Source organism: Mobula hypostoma, chromosome 4 (assembly GCF_963921235.1).
Source record: "Mobula hypostoma chromosome 4, sMobHyp1.1, whole genome shotgun sequence".
NCBI lineage: Eukaryota > Metazoa > Chordata > Chondrichthyes > Myliobatiformes > Myliobatidae > Mobula > Mobula hypostoma.
In genome coordinates this window covers 166,085,076-166,099,040 of record NC_086100.1, presented here as the reverse complement: position 1 = coordinate 166,099,040, position 13,965 = coordinate 166,085,076, and the positions used below count along the sequence as shown (strand labels likewise).

The 13,965-nt window shown below is 41.3% G+C and overlaps 1 protein-coding gene across 9 annotated transcripts in view; it reads left to right on the top strand.

Annotated features, from left to right (window-relative positions):
• Positions 1-13,965, top strand: part of stpg2 (sperm-tail PG-rich repeat containing 2) — a 751,871-nt gene that overhangs the window by 75,655 nt on the left and 662,251 nt on the right. The gene's annotated exons all lie outside the window — the stretch shown is intronic.

The window sequence follows — 13,965 nt, the reverse complement described above, 5'->3', positions numbered from 1 at the left end:
ATAACTCTGTGTATCTGTATGTTAGTGTATGTGTGTCTATGTAGACTCTAATAGGAAAGTGAAACTTCCTGGAACCTTTCCAATGATTATATGTTAATCATTTCCCCTGCTTTATTAATAAATGCCCTGGATCCTGAGGCATCACATTAAGTCATTCATCACTCTCAAGTCTGAACCTTAAGCAGAGTAATGTAGAGTAGAAGTCTGGAAGTGGAGGTAAAAAATGAAAGCTTGAAAGATGACCAACTACATAAAAATTCTCTCTGTGTCTTCCCCACCAGAAAACTACAAATTTAGTCCAATAGTCACTTAGCCATTAAATGCTGACATACATCATCCAACCGTGCCTGCTATATTCATGGGAGTTGTATTCAAACTGCATGTGTGTATTTGTATCTATTTAAGTAAATAAGTAAAGAAGTCAGAGTTATCAAGTGGATACACAGTTTACGAGGTGTGATCTAACTTTTTGTTTGAGTTATAACTACTGTCTGAAGTTTCTAACTTCTCTTAAAAGTAGGATATATCACTGCTCCAGCGCTGTTGAAAGTCAACCCAAGGATACATTACAATATGGTCTCAAATTACTTTAACACTCAACCCTCCCTATCTCTGTAGTCTTTTTCATCTCCGTGTGCCTCTGACCTCTTTGAGGTGAAATGCTTCCACCTTAGTGATACATTGTCACATACTGTACCTAGGTACTAAGCTCTAGAATCGTGGAGTGACCTCTTGTCATTTGATAATGTTCCACATGGAAACTATTTTGTAAAGGTTGGACTGGCCTTTCACTAGCGGGGACACTTGATAGCGCCATTGAATATTTATGTTAGAGCTGGAAGTTGTTTGATCCATTATGTCTGCACCCATTGACAAAAAAACTATGCATCCAAATTCCACCTTGTAGCCCATAGGTCTGCAGGTCATAATTCTCCGAGTGCACATCTAGGTGCTGTTTAAATAGGCTGAGGGTTCCCTCCTCGACCATCTTATCATACATTGAGTTCTAGAGCCTTGCTACTCTTTAAGTTACAAGCTTCTTTCTCACCCAACTTTTCTACTAATGATTTTAAAGTTATATTCAGTGAAATAAATCCTTTCTATTTACTCTGTAAAGGCACTTCAGAATTCTATACAGCTTAATTTAGTGCTCCCTTAACCTCTGATACTCCAAAGTTACGCCTGCTCACCCTCTTTTTCCTCATATCTATTATTTTCCTAGTCCTGACCTTGTAGATGGTGGACAGCCTTTGGGGCGTCAGGAAGTGTGCTTCTCAGAATCAGAATCAGGTTTATTATCACTGTCCTATATCATGAAATTTGTTGTTTAGTGACAGCAATACATAAAAGATATTGTGGTGGTGGCACCCATTAGTCTCGCGAGACCATGGATCTGTGCCTGGAAAGTCTTGTACTCTCCAGGGCACAGGCCTAGGCAAGGTTGTATAGAAGACCAGCAGTTGCCCATGCAGCAAGTCTTCCCCCTCCACGATACTGATGTTGTCCAAGGGAAGGGCAAGGGCCGATGCAGCTTGGCACCGGTGTCGTTGCAGGAGTTGCTAGAGCAAGGTTGAAGGCAACGTCGGACAGCCTTCGGGACTCCAGCTCCGGATTTGTCCTCAGGGTTTACTCCCGAAGCCTTTCCCATGGGTGGATGTGGCCACAAGGCAGCGGAGGTTTGAAATCAGAGTTTTCCCTCTCTTAGATGGACTGCCTTCCCAGGCTGACAAGCTCCATCTACCCGAAGCACTGGTTTCAAGGTGCCAGGACCTGCCTTCGCCCCTTCTCCTGTCAGTAGAAACAATTCCGCCGGGCTTAGAGGCTAAGCCACACGAGAGGTCAGGAGTTGGACTGAGTTGTCAGAGGCTATTTGAGGCGCTTGCCGTGAGGAGCACTTTTAGGTAGTGGGAGCTTGTCCCCACTACCACTCCTTGGCTTGACAACCTTGGAACCATAAAAGGTATTATTAATTATGATATGATATATATAAAAATTAAATAAATAGTGCAAAAAGAGCCAAAAAAAGTGAGGAAGTGCTGATGAGTTCATTGTCCATTTAGAAATGTGATGGTGGAAGGGAAGAAGCTGTTGCTAAAATGAGTGTGTGTCTTTCAGCTGTAGCAATGAGAAGTGGACATGTCCTGGGTGGTGGGGGTCCTTTATGATGGATGCCACCTTTTTGAGGCATTGCCTAATGAAGATGTCCTTGATGCTGAGGATGCTAGTGGCCATGATGGAACTACACTACAGTTTACCCAGCCTCTGCCCTACTGTTATAACCAATGTATTTAGTCGTGGTCTGATAGACAGATTCAGCACCCAAACAGGCTCTTCAGCCCCCTGAGTCTTTATCGCTTTACACATCCTGCACTAGTCCCATTTGTTTCAAATTCTCCCCACATTCTCATCAGTCCTCCCCAGTTTTCACCACTCATGTACAGTACACACTGGGGGGTAATTTACAGTGGGTGAGTAACCTTCCAATCCACATATCTTTGGGATGTGAGAAAAAGACTGGAGCACCCGAGGGAAGCCTACATGATACAGGGAAAACTTGTAAGCATCGTGTAATCCGTAGCTGAAGTCAGGATTAAATTCTGGTCACTAATGTCGTGAGGCAGCATCACTATCAGCTGTGTCACTATGCTGCAGTGTGGGTTATGTGGCTTGTCCCATCGAATTTCTGGTCAAGAGTGACCCCCAGAATCTTTATGTGGGAGGGCTTAGACTCTCAGTGCCTGGTGTTTTGTGGTACGGATGTCACTTCCACTGCTCTTGCCAGTCACTGTGTAGTTTACTGGATCTTGTTTTGAGCAAGTTGGTTGCATGGTGTTTACAGCTTAACAGGGACAACATTTTAGAAATGTTCGATTGGCTGTGAAGTGCTAGTTGGTTTCCTAGAAAGTAACAAGCTACACTGCAAATGCTTTTTCTAAAATGGATCAATTAAATGTCACTGGCTGTATCAACAAATTGAGCTATGGTTTGGGGTAAGCAACAGAACAAGAGATGTGTGTAACACCTTTCACAATATCCGGTAGCCTTTTACAGTGAAATGGAACAATGCTTGTTGAAGTGTCAATGTGACTGTGTTACAAGAAATGCATCAAGCAATTTAAATAGATTCTGTTCCCACAAATGGCATTGGTAATTGTTTTTTTTATCACATGAGCATTCAGGCTGATTATTCCGAAACACAAGTACATTGAGCGAGTACAAAGGGGAAAACAATAACTGAATATTGAACAGAGCATTACAGTTACGTAGGAAGTGCAGTGCAGACAGACAAATAAGGACCAAGGGTTATGAGAAGGTACAGTGCTGTGCTGTCTGTGGGGACTTGCCGTCCTGCTGTGTTTCCAACATTGCAAAACTAGCCATGAAGTACGACACTGTGCAAAAGTCTCAGGCACGTGTACATACACCAGGGTGTCTGAGACACTGTCACAGTACTGGCATAGTTTTTGTATTGCACTGTACTGCTGCCACAAAAAAAAGTCATGACATATGTGAGTGATGATAAACCTGATTCTGATGTGGTGCTCTATTGAGAACTGGGAATAGGAAGTGAGGCAGGGAGTGGGAAATCATGGTTGAGAAAATGGGAAGGGAAAGAGGAGGGAGTGAGAAGCACCAGAGAGACATTCTATAATGATTAATAATCCAATTGTTTGGGATCAAATGACCTCGTCTAGTGTCTCAGGAAACGGTACGTCTGCACTCGCTCCGCCTGCTGCCCCTGGCACTCCTTGTCTGCTACCTGTCCCACACCCTTCCTGCAGTGCGCCACCATCACCACTCCCAACATCCTTTGCTCCCACCAGATTTACAAACTTGCTGCCCACTCCACGTTGACATATATAGTGATGTACAAAAGCTACATATGTGTACCTAAGACTTTTGCACAGGACTGTAGTTTGAGAGATCAAGAGTTCATCTTTGTCGTATGAGAGGTCTGTTCGAGGGTTTTACAGTATAGAAATTGTCTTTCCATAGCATCCTTGATTTAATGTTGGTAGACTGGTAAATTTATTTATTAAGGTCGCATGTACTGAGGTACAGTGAAAGGATTTATGTTGCAAGCCATCCATACGGACCATTTCATTACAACAATATGTTGAAGTTGTACAAGGGAAAACAATACCAGAATGCAGCATAGTGTTTCTGTTCCATAGAAAGTGCAGTGCAGGCAAGACAGTAAGGTGTAAGACCACAATGAGGTAGATTGTGAGGTCAAGAGTCCACCTTGTTGTACTGGGGGACTGTTCAATAGTTTTATAACTGCAGGAGAGAAGTTGTCCTTGAGCTTGATGGTACAAGCACTCAGCCCGATGGGCGAGGGGAGAAGAGAGAACGTTTGGGCTGGGTGAAGTCTTTGATTAAACTAGCTGCTTTGTCGAGCCAGTGATAAATGTGGAGGCAAGTAAATCTCATCCTAAAGAAGGCATCTCAGGCAGTCAGGCAGTGCAGCAGTCCCTCAGAGCTACGTGGTACAACAGATGAGATAATTTGTTCTCAAGACTATGGAGTGACAACTGGACCCACAACACTCTGTTTCAAAGGCAAACTCCCGCCACATCTGCTTTATTCAGGCAGAAAATAATAATTGGGCCATAAAACCACTGACTGAAGACCTTTTTAAGTTTATTAATATATGTAAGATAAGGTGTTGGAGGACTGCACAATCAAAAACATGATGTCTTCTAATGAACCATCATCACACTAATGAGACCTTAGTGACTTATCCTCCCACACACTCTATTGTGTTTAATGAGTGTGATTTATACAAAATACTTACGTTGATTTTGATCTAAATGTCTGTGTCACTTTAGGTTATATTTCAAAAGTGGAGAAAAGAATTGACATCGGTTACTATTATTTTCAAACAGATCAATTAATCTTCAAATTGAAAATTTATCTGATGTAATTTTTGCTGCCATAATGAATGTTAGAGTTGTTTGCTTAGCTTTGGCAGATACTGAAACTGAATATGTGATAGTCATGAAATGTTCATATCCTGGAGATCTTTTTGAGAATTTACAAACACCGATAGCTGCGGGAACTTTATCCTGCTCAGCCATGCCCTCAGATCCTTCCATCTGCTTGCTGCTCCTGTCCCTGCCAACTTCTCCAAACCTACAACTCTCTCTGAGCTCTGCATGTCTCCAGTCTGGCCTTATGCATATCCCAGATTTACAAAGGTCTGTCATTGGCTGTTTCCCATTGGAGGCTAGTTTCAAAGCTCTGACCTTAAGTCTGAATTTGGTTTGATCTTTTTAGCTAGATATCAAATCAGAGAGGCCTACAGCACAGGATCAGGTCCTTTAACTCACAATGTTTATGCTGATCATATTTATTTATTTACTGAGATTTTAAATCTATATACTTAAATTTAAAAAATTGCTTAACTGAAATAAACACGTAATCAGAACAGACACAATAAAAATACTTAGTCATTCAGTCATGCTGATAGCTGACATTATCTGCCAGATCTTCATTCAGTGACTACCATTTTACCCCTAGGATATGTAGCTCATTTAGTTTTAGATGTGAACAGTTCAGAAAATTATTGGGAGCAAATATATCAGACCAGTCCTTAGTCTTTGGCAGTTCATTCATTCCGGCCAGTGTACAACCGGGTACTTCAGGGGAATATCAATGTTGTGGTAGTATAACCATGGTACAGATTGATCGAGTGAAACAATATGGAAACAGGCTGTTTAGTCCAAATCATCATGATGACCAAGTTGTCTAACTGAGCCAGTTCCATTTGTCTGCATTTGGCCCGTATCCCTCTAAACTGGGGGTTTCCACGGACCCCTTGCTTAATTTTGTTGGTTCATGGCATAAAAAAGGTTGGGAAGTCGAAACCTTTCTTATCCATGTACTTGTTCAAATGTACTATAAATGTCAGAATCGTGCTCATCTCTATCACTCCCTGTGACGGCTTGTTCCATATGTTCTATAAACCTATGCCTTCTGTTTTAGACTCCTCTACCCTGGCAAAAAGACTAACCATTCACCTCATCTATGCTTCTCATGATTTTATAAACCTTTATCAGGTTTTCGTCAGCATCCGATACTGTGGGAAAACGAGTCCTAGCCTATCCACTTCCTGTAATCCAAGTCCTGCAGTCCTGGTACCATCCTTGTAATAAATCACTTTTGCACCCTATCTGGTATGAGGAAGTGATTGTGTTACTGGATGATATTTTGTTCCAGTCCACAGAACTCAGGTTTCCTGTGCTCTGAATTTAGTGAAAAGGCTCACAACGTTATCAGCATTACCATTTGTTCTGAATGTACACCCGCACCCTGGTTAGTGCTTAGCAAGACACTGTTCATTTTCGTGCTCTTAGTGCTCCAGTATGAACACTCAGTGGCCAGACTATTAGCTACATACCGGCTGTGTGGCAAAAAAAAGCAGAACAGCGTCTTTTCCATCTCAAGTGACTGAAGAAGTTCGGCGTGAGCCCCCCAGATCCTCAAGGCCTTCTACAGGGGCACCATTGAGAGCATCCTGACTGGCTGTATCACTGCCTGATACGGGAACTGCACCAACCTCGATCGCTGGGTACTGCAGAGAGTGGTACGGACAGCCAGCGCATCAGTGGATGTGAACTTCCCTCTAGTGAGGATGCTTACAGCAGCAGATGCGTAAAGAAGGCCTGGAAGATCATCGGGGAAACCAGTCACTCCAACCATAAACTGTTTCAGCTGCTTCTGTCTAGCAAATGGTACCACAGCATTAAAGCCAGGGCCAACAGGCTACAGGACAGCTTCTTTCTACAAACCACTAGACTTTTAAATTCATGTCTGTACATTGTGATGGAGTCATAATGCAAAGATTTTTACTCCCTCACATTGTGGGATGGATGTAAGATCTAAATAAATTAAATTCAATTCAATTCAACCCACCTATACACCTGTCCTGACGAAGGGTCTCGGCCTGAAACGTCGACTGCGCCTCTTCCTATAGATGCTGCTTGGCCTGCTGCGTTCACCAGCAACTTTGATGTATGTCACCTATACACCTGGTTGTTAATGTGAATATCTAATCAGCTAACCATGTGGCAGCAACCCAATGCATAAAAGCATGCAGACATGGTCAAGAGGTTCGGTTGTGGTTCAGATCAAATATATAGAATGTGAGGAAATGCAATCTAAGTGACTTTGCCCGTGGAATGATTGTTGCTGTCAGATGAGGTGGTTTGAGTATCTAAGAAACAACTGATCCCTTGGGGTTTTCATGCACAACGTCTATAGAGCTTACAGAGAACAGTGCAAAAAAACAACAACAAAAAATCCAATGAGCGGCATCTCTGTGGGTGAAAATGCCTTGAGAGAGGCCAGAGGGGAATGGCCAGACTGGTACAAGCTGACAGGAGGGCGACAGTAACTCAAATAACCTTCCTTTTAAACAGAGGCGTGTAGAACATCTCTGAAGGCACAACACATTGGACTTTGGAACCAGAGGTCACTGTCTTGGAATAAAGATTGGCTGTTTAGGAGAACTACACTTGGAAGTTGGTGAATTTTTTTGGAATTCTTTATCATGGAAGGTACTGGGGGGCTCAGTCATTGAGTTAATTCAAAACAGATTTCTGGAAATGAAAGGAATTGAGAGATAGCACAGGGCAATGTCGTTGAGATATAGGAGTGACCAAATGTGATAACTACAACAGGATTGAAGGGGAAAGGACCTAATACTCTTATCCCTCTTCTCCACCCTATCGTAATATGTAAAATTATTGCAGATAATCTGCTCTATTTTCTTTTGTACCACTGCAGTCAATGTTCCTTCTTTAAAGCCTTAACACCCTGATAGATCAACGTTTCTGTTTAACATTAAAGGTAGAAGAAACACTGAGAAGATGCTAAACTTGCAATGCATAGTACACTACCTAGATAGATGACAAAAAATTGATCCATTTGCTATATTAATGGTGCTGGCTATCGTTTGATGTTTTTTTTATCCCTTCTGAGCTGGAAATAGTATATTGTCAGCATGAATAACTGCATGCTCTCTGATATAATTAAAGAAAGCCCTGTCATAATGTGGCAGTACTTCAATAGGTGGCAGTTTCAGGTTAAAATCTGCACAGTATTAAACCATGACAACTGAATAAAAAAAACGATTGCATTTTCCTTTTTGTTTTGCTCCTCATGGAAATGCTCCTCAGTTGAAAGTAATTTATGTGCTCCAATTTAAAGCAACAGAACCCGAAGAACTGTGATGTTATTGCATTTCAATGGCAATGATTTTTCTAAATGGTGGTGCATAACTTGATGGATTAGGAAACAAATTCCTGAGCAAGTAAAGCTATTCAGACACCAGCACTATTAATGTGTGTGAAATAAGGCCACATTTGAAAGTACATGTTTGCCAGATCAGATATACATTTGTAACACAAGCAACTGCATATGAGAAGCTGTTTTGGCAATGGAAAATATTAGCTTATTGTTCTCTGATGGGCCTGTTTTGCTGCTTGTTTGTGAAGGATGCAAATTTGTGAATAGATGTGAAAATTGGATTTTTGTTGGGTTTACCTACGATCGGTACACCTGTTGGCCTTAGAGTCATATTGCATGGAAATAGGCTCTTCTACTCAGCTTGTCCCCGCTGACATTGCCAGTGAGCTAGTCCCATCAGCCTGTGCTGGGTGCATAGTCCTCTCAGCCTCTCCTCTGCATGTATTTCAAATATTGCTCATGTGCCCACCTCAACTACTATTTCTAGCATTCAGTCCAAATATGCACCACCCTTTATGGGAAGAAGCTGCCACTGATGATCTTTTCGAATCTCTCAAGTTTATGCCTTCTCTTGTTTTTAAGCACCTCCTCCCTGGGAAGAAAGACTACGTGCTTTCACCTTTTCTACGCCCCTCATGACCTTATGTACTTCTTTCAGAAGAAACCTCAGTCTCCTGTATTCCAGGGAATAAAGCCCTTGTCTATGCTACCTCTCCTTGTAACTCATGTCACCAGGTTCAGGCAACTTCCTGGTTTCTGCACATTTTCTGTTTTAATAATTTATTTTTTATAACAAGGTGACCAAATCTGTACATAATACTCCAAGTGCAGCTTTAGAAGTGTCTTAAAATGGCAATATAATATCTGAACCTTTATATTCAGTGTCCTGACTGTTGAAAACCTGGGTGCCAGAGACCACCTTCACCACCCTATTTACCTGTGACACGGTGTTCAGCAAACTATGCACTTCGTCTCCTAGGTCACTCTGTTGCACACCACGCTCCAGGGTCCTCCTATTCACTGTGCTTCCTACCTTGGTTTGGTTGTCCAAAATGCAATACCTCACATTTATTTGGATTGAAAGCCATTTGCCCACATACTTAGCTAATCAAGATTTTGCCCATGTACCTGGCTAATCAAGATAGCCAACCAAGAATACCGGGTCCGTGATATTATTCACTGTCTTGTTTCCAGAAAACCAAGAGGAAATAAATAGCTAACTTTATTTTGAAACTGAGTTCAGCCACAAAAGCAAAATGAAGCTTTTCTGGTTTGAAACATATTAAGTTAACTCCTTTATTGCAATGTGATATATAATTTATTTTGGCTTGTTTTAAAACTCTTTCAAATCCATCTCTTGTTCTTACAAGCCAGCTTGATATACCAATCTCATTACAGATAACATAATTTAAAAAAATTTCCTTGGTGTTTCTGTTATATCACATTCTTTTTCAACTCTATTCCCAGCTGTGACACCAAGCTACAGATTTGGAATTACAGTATTAATGATTAAAACAGAAATTAATCTCATGGTATTGATTTGATATCCTTTGCATAAAACTTGCAAATTACTGTATTTAGTAGAAGAAAATTTCACATTTGGTCTTCTTAGAACTTTTCAGAATGTATATGTTTGTTTCACTTTCGTCCCAGATGAGTATGTTTTCACTTAAAATTATCTAGTGCTTTGAATAGAGCTCAGCCAAGAATACACTTTTACTCCCCAAGACAAGGCCATGGAATATTAGGCACACACAAGAGATAAGGAAGTTCAAAGTTTCAAAGTACATTTATTAAGGAAGTAGGTGTACAGTATGCCACTGTGAGATTCATCTTCCTGCAGACAGCCAAGAAACAAAGAAACACCATTGAAACACACGCAAAATACTGGAGAAACTCAGCAGGCCAGGCAGCATCTACGGAAAAGAATATTGTTGAAGTTTCGGCCTGAAACGTTCACAATACTCTTTTCTATAGATGCTGTCTGGCCTGCCGAGTTCCTCCAGCATTTTGTGTGTGTTGCTTGGATTTCCAGCATCTGCAGATTTTCTCTCGCTTGTGATTGAAACACCACAGTACCTGTTTAAAAGAAAACACCACACAACAAAGGCAGTGAAACACCCAACAAATCACGCAAACAGCAAAAAGCGAGCAAATAACACACAGAACATTAAATATCAAACTGCAGAGTCCCCAAAATGGTCGAGGACCCATGACCGCCAAGATAGTCAGTTCAGTGCTGTGTTGATGGTTGCAGGCCACAGCCGCAGGGCCAGTTCCATGCCGAAACACCTCAATCAATTCGCGCAATTGGTAAAATGGAGTAAACGAAAACACATGGAACATGAACTGTAGAGACCTCAAAAGTGAGTCCACAGCCATGAAATGCATTCAGTGCTGAAAACGTTATATGTCAAACCACAGAGTCCCCTGAAAATGAGTGCAAAGGATGACCTGAGGAGGCGTACTGTATAAAAGTGATATGAGGCATTTTCTCCTCTATGCCTGCTAGGTCAACTGGTTTGTAGTATCTATAGTTTCCTGTTTTCTCCCCTCTTTTTTTGCGGCCAAATTTATTTTTTAAATAGTAGGATCACATTTGTAACTGTCTAATTTGCAGGAGCTGCTCCATTATCTGCAGAATTGCAGAAAATGATAGCCAATGCAATAATTAATATTATTTTGGAAGCTTACTTCTTCAGGACTCTGGAATGTAGTGCAAATGATCAGGCTACCGTTTCAATGGTCAAGCAGTGCTTTTCATTTCTCTAGCATTATTTTCTTACTAATTTTCTTTAGTTCCTCACTTTTGTCGGATTACTGAATCCCTTACGGTACTAGAAAGTTAATTGTGAAGACAGAACAAAATACTTGTTTAATTATCCTGTTGTATCCTTGTTCTTTATTATTACGGGTGGCACAATAGCATAACAATATTATAGCCCCATGACATAGGTTCCATTCTGCCGCTGTCCGTAAAAAGTTTGTATGTTCTCCCCATGACTGTGTGGGCTTCCTCCAGGTCATCTGGTTTCGTCCCACTTTCCAAAGATGTACGGCTTGGTAGGTTAATTGGGCTTTTGGATGTTACTGAGCAGCACAGGGTTATTGCTGTACCTCTAAATAAAAAAATTAAAAATAAATTGTGTTTCTGAAAGATCTTCACTTGACTTCACTAATCTTTTTCCTCTCATATTTTGCTTCTTTTTTCTTTTTTTTGCACTAATATTGTATTTTTGACCTTATTCATTTTTTAAAAATCCTTTTGCTGTAGTCTAAACTGCTCCTAAGCCCTCTGGTTAGTATTTCAGCTACTAATCTTAAAAGAATCCTCTTGGATCTCATACTGTCCTTGACTTCTTTTTTTAGACACAGTTTGGTTGCCTTTTGTATATTGAAGCAGGCAGAATTGTGTAACGTTATTAGTGCCTGTTCTAAGAGTACCTCTGCTTTAAGAGTCATAGAGTCATATAGTGTGGAAGCACAGCCTTCAGCCCAACTGGTCCAAACTGACCAAGATGCCCTATCGAAGCCGGTCACGTTGTCTAGCATTTTGCCTATAATCTTCTAAAACTTCCATATCCATGTAGTTATCCAACTGTCTTTTAAAAGTTGTTATTGTACCTGTCTCAACATCATCTTCTGGCAGGTCATTCAACTTACCTATCACCTCTTGTGTGAAAAATGTTACCCCTCAGGTTCCTATTTAATCTTTCCCTTTTTGACTTAAGCCTATGCCCTCTAGTTCTTAAATTATCAACCCTGGGAAAAAGATTGAGTGCATTTACTTAATTTATGCCTCTCATGATTTTAGACATCTCTATAAGATTATCAAAGATTTCTACACTCTAAGAAATAAAGTCATAGCATATACAATCTCCCCCTATATCTCAGGCCCTCAAGTCCTGGCAAAATCCTTGTAAATCCTTTCTGTACTCTTCAGTTTAATAACATCTTTCCTATAGCAGTACCCAAACTTGACAGCATAAACCACCCATGAATGATGTGAAATGGGTAAAGCTTACTTCAAGTAGTTAAACATGAAACATAGGCACAAAGAATACAGCACAGGACAGCCCACTCTGTCTGCTGAAATTGTTAAATTACCTAAATCTCTTCTGCCTGTACATGATCTATATCCATTATTCCTTGCATATTCATGTGAGGTTCATAAGAGAACCTCTTAAATGCCACTATTTTATCCGCTTCTATCACTTCACCCATTAGCTCACTCCAAGCACCAAGTACTCTCTGTGTAAAAATCTTGCTTCACATATCCTTTAAACTTTCCCCCTCTCATCTCAAATGCATGAAAGAAACTGTAGAGAGCTGTGGACATGGCACAGCACATCAAGGAAACCGAAGTCCATGGACTCTGTCTACGATTCTCACTGCACTGCTAAAGCAGCCAACGTAATCAAACACCCCTTCCACTTGGACATTCTCTCTTCTCCCCTCTCCCACTGGTTAAAAGGTACAAAAGTCTGAAAGGACATCAGGCTCAAAGACAGCTCCGCACCACAGTTATAAGACTACTAAGCAGTCCCATTATACAATAAGATGGAGTCTTGACTTCACAAACTCATTCTGGCCTTGCACGTTATTATCAGCCTGCACTGCACCTCCTCTGTAACGGTAACTCTTTATTCTCCACTCTGTTATTGTTTTCCCTTATACTACCTCAGTGTGCTGATGTGATATAATGATCTGTGTGGCTGGCATGCAAAACAATGATTACTCTTGCTGATAGTTTGCACACTTCACAATTTGGTAAGCACATGACAAAGAGGGATATAACTCAGCTATGATCGATCTACATAACTCTCTTTGCTAACCATTTGTATATTGATAAAGATAATCTTTATTTGCCACATGTACATTGAAACATGCAGTGAAATGTATCATTTCTGTCAATGATCAACACAATCTGAGGGCAGCCCGCAAGTGTTGCCGTGCTTCTGGCACCAATGAAGCTTGCCCATAACTTACTTACCATAACTGTACATCTTTTGAACGTGGGAGGAAACTGGAGCACCCAGAGGAAACACACACGGTCACAAAGAGAATGTACAAACTCCGTACAGACAATGGCGGGAATTGAGCCTGGATCGCTGGCACTGTAAAGCATTAGGCTAACGGCTGCACTACCTTGGCACCATTTTACCACTTCAGTAGCATTATCCTATTGTCAGAAGTTTGGTTTATTCATTGATGGGATGTGGGTGTCAAGTTGTATTGTGCTGAAAGTGCTGCCATTGTACTGTTAGCAAGGGATTTCCAAGCTAATGATTCAGGAACAGCACAACTCTGTAGGGTGGTGTATAATTTAGAGAGGGACCTGGAATAGCAATCTTTTCATCTTGCTGCTGCCCATGGAGTGGTATGCAGGTAAAAGGATAGCAGAGTAGCAATACTAGTGCACGGCTCCAGTGACCAGATTCAGTCCTGGCTTCAGACTCAGTCTGTGTGGAGTTTGGATGTTCTCCCTTTGACCACGTAGGTTTCCCCTGGGGTGCTCTGGTTTCTGCCCATATTCAGGTTGGGAGGATAATTGGCTGCTGTAAATAACCCCTGTTGTTTAGGTGAAGAGTAGAATCTAGTGGGAGCTGATGGGAGTGTGGGAAGTGCGAAATGGGATCAGAGGAGTAACTGGTGGTTGATGGTTGGCACAGACCTGAAGGGCCAGTTTCTATATGGAATGATTCTAACACT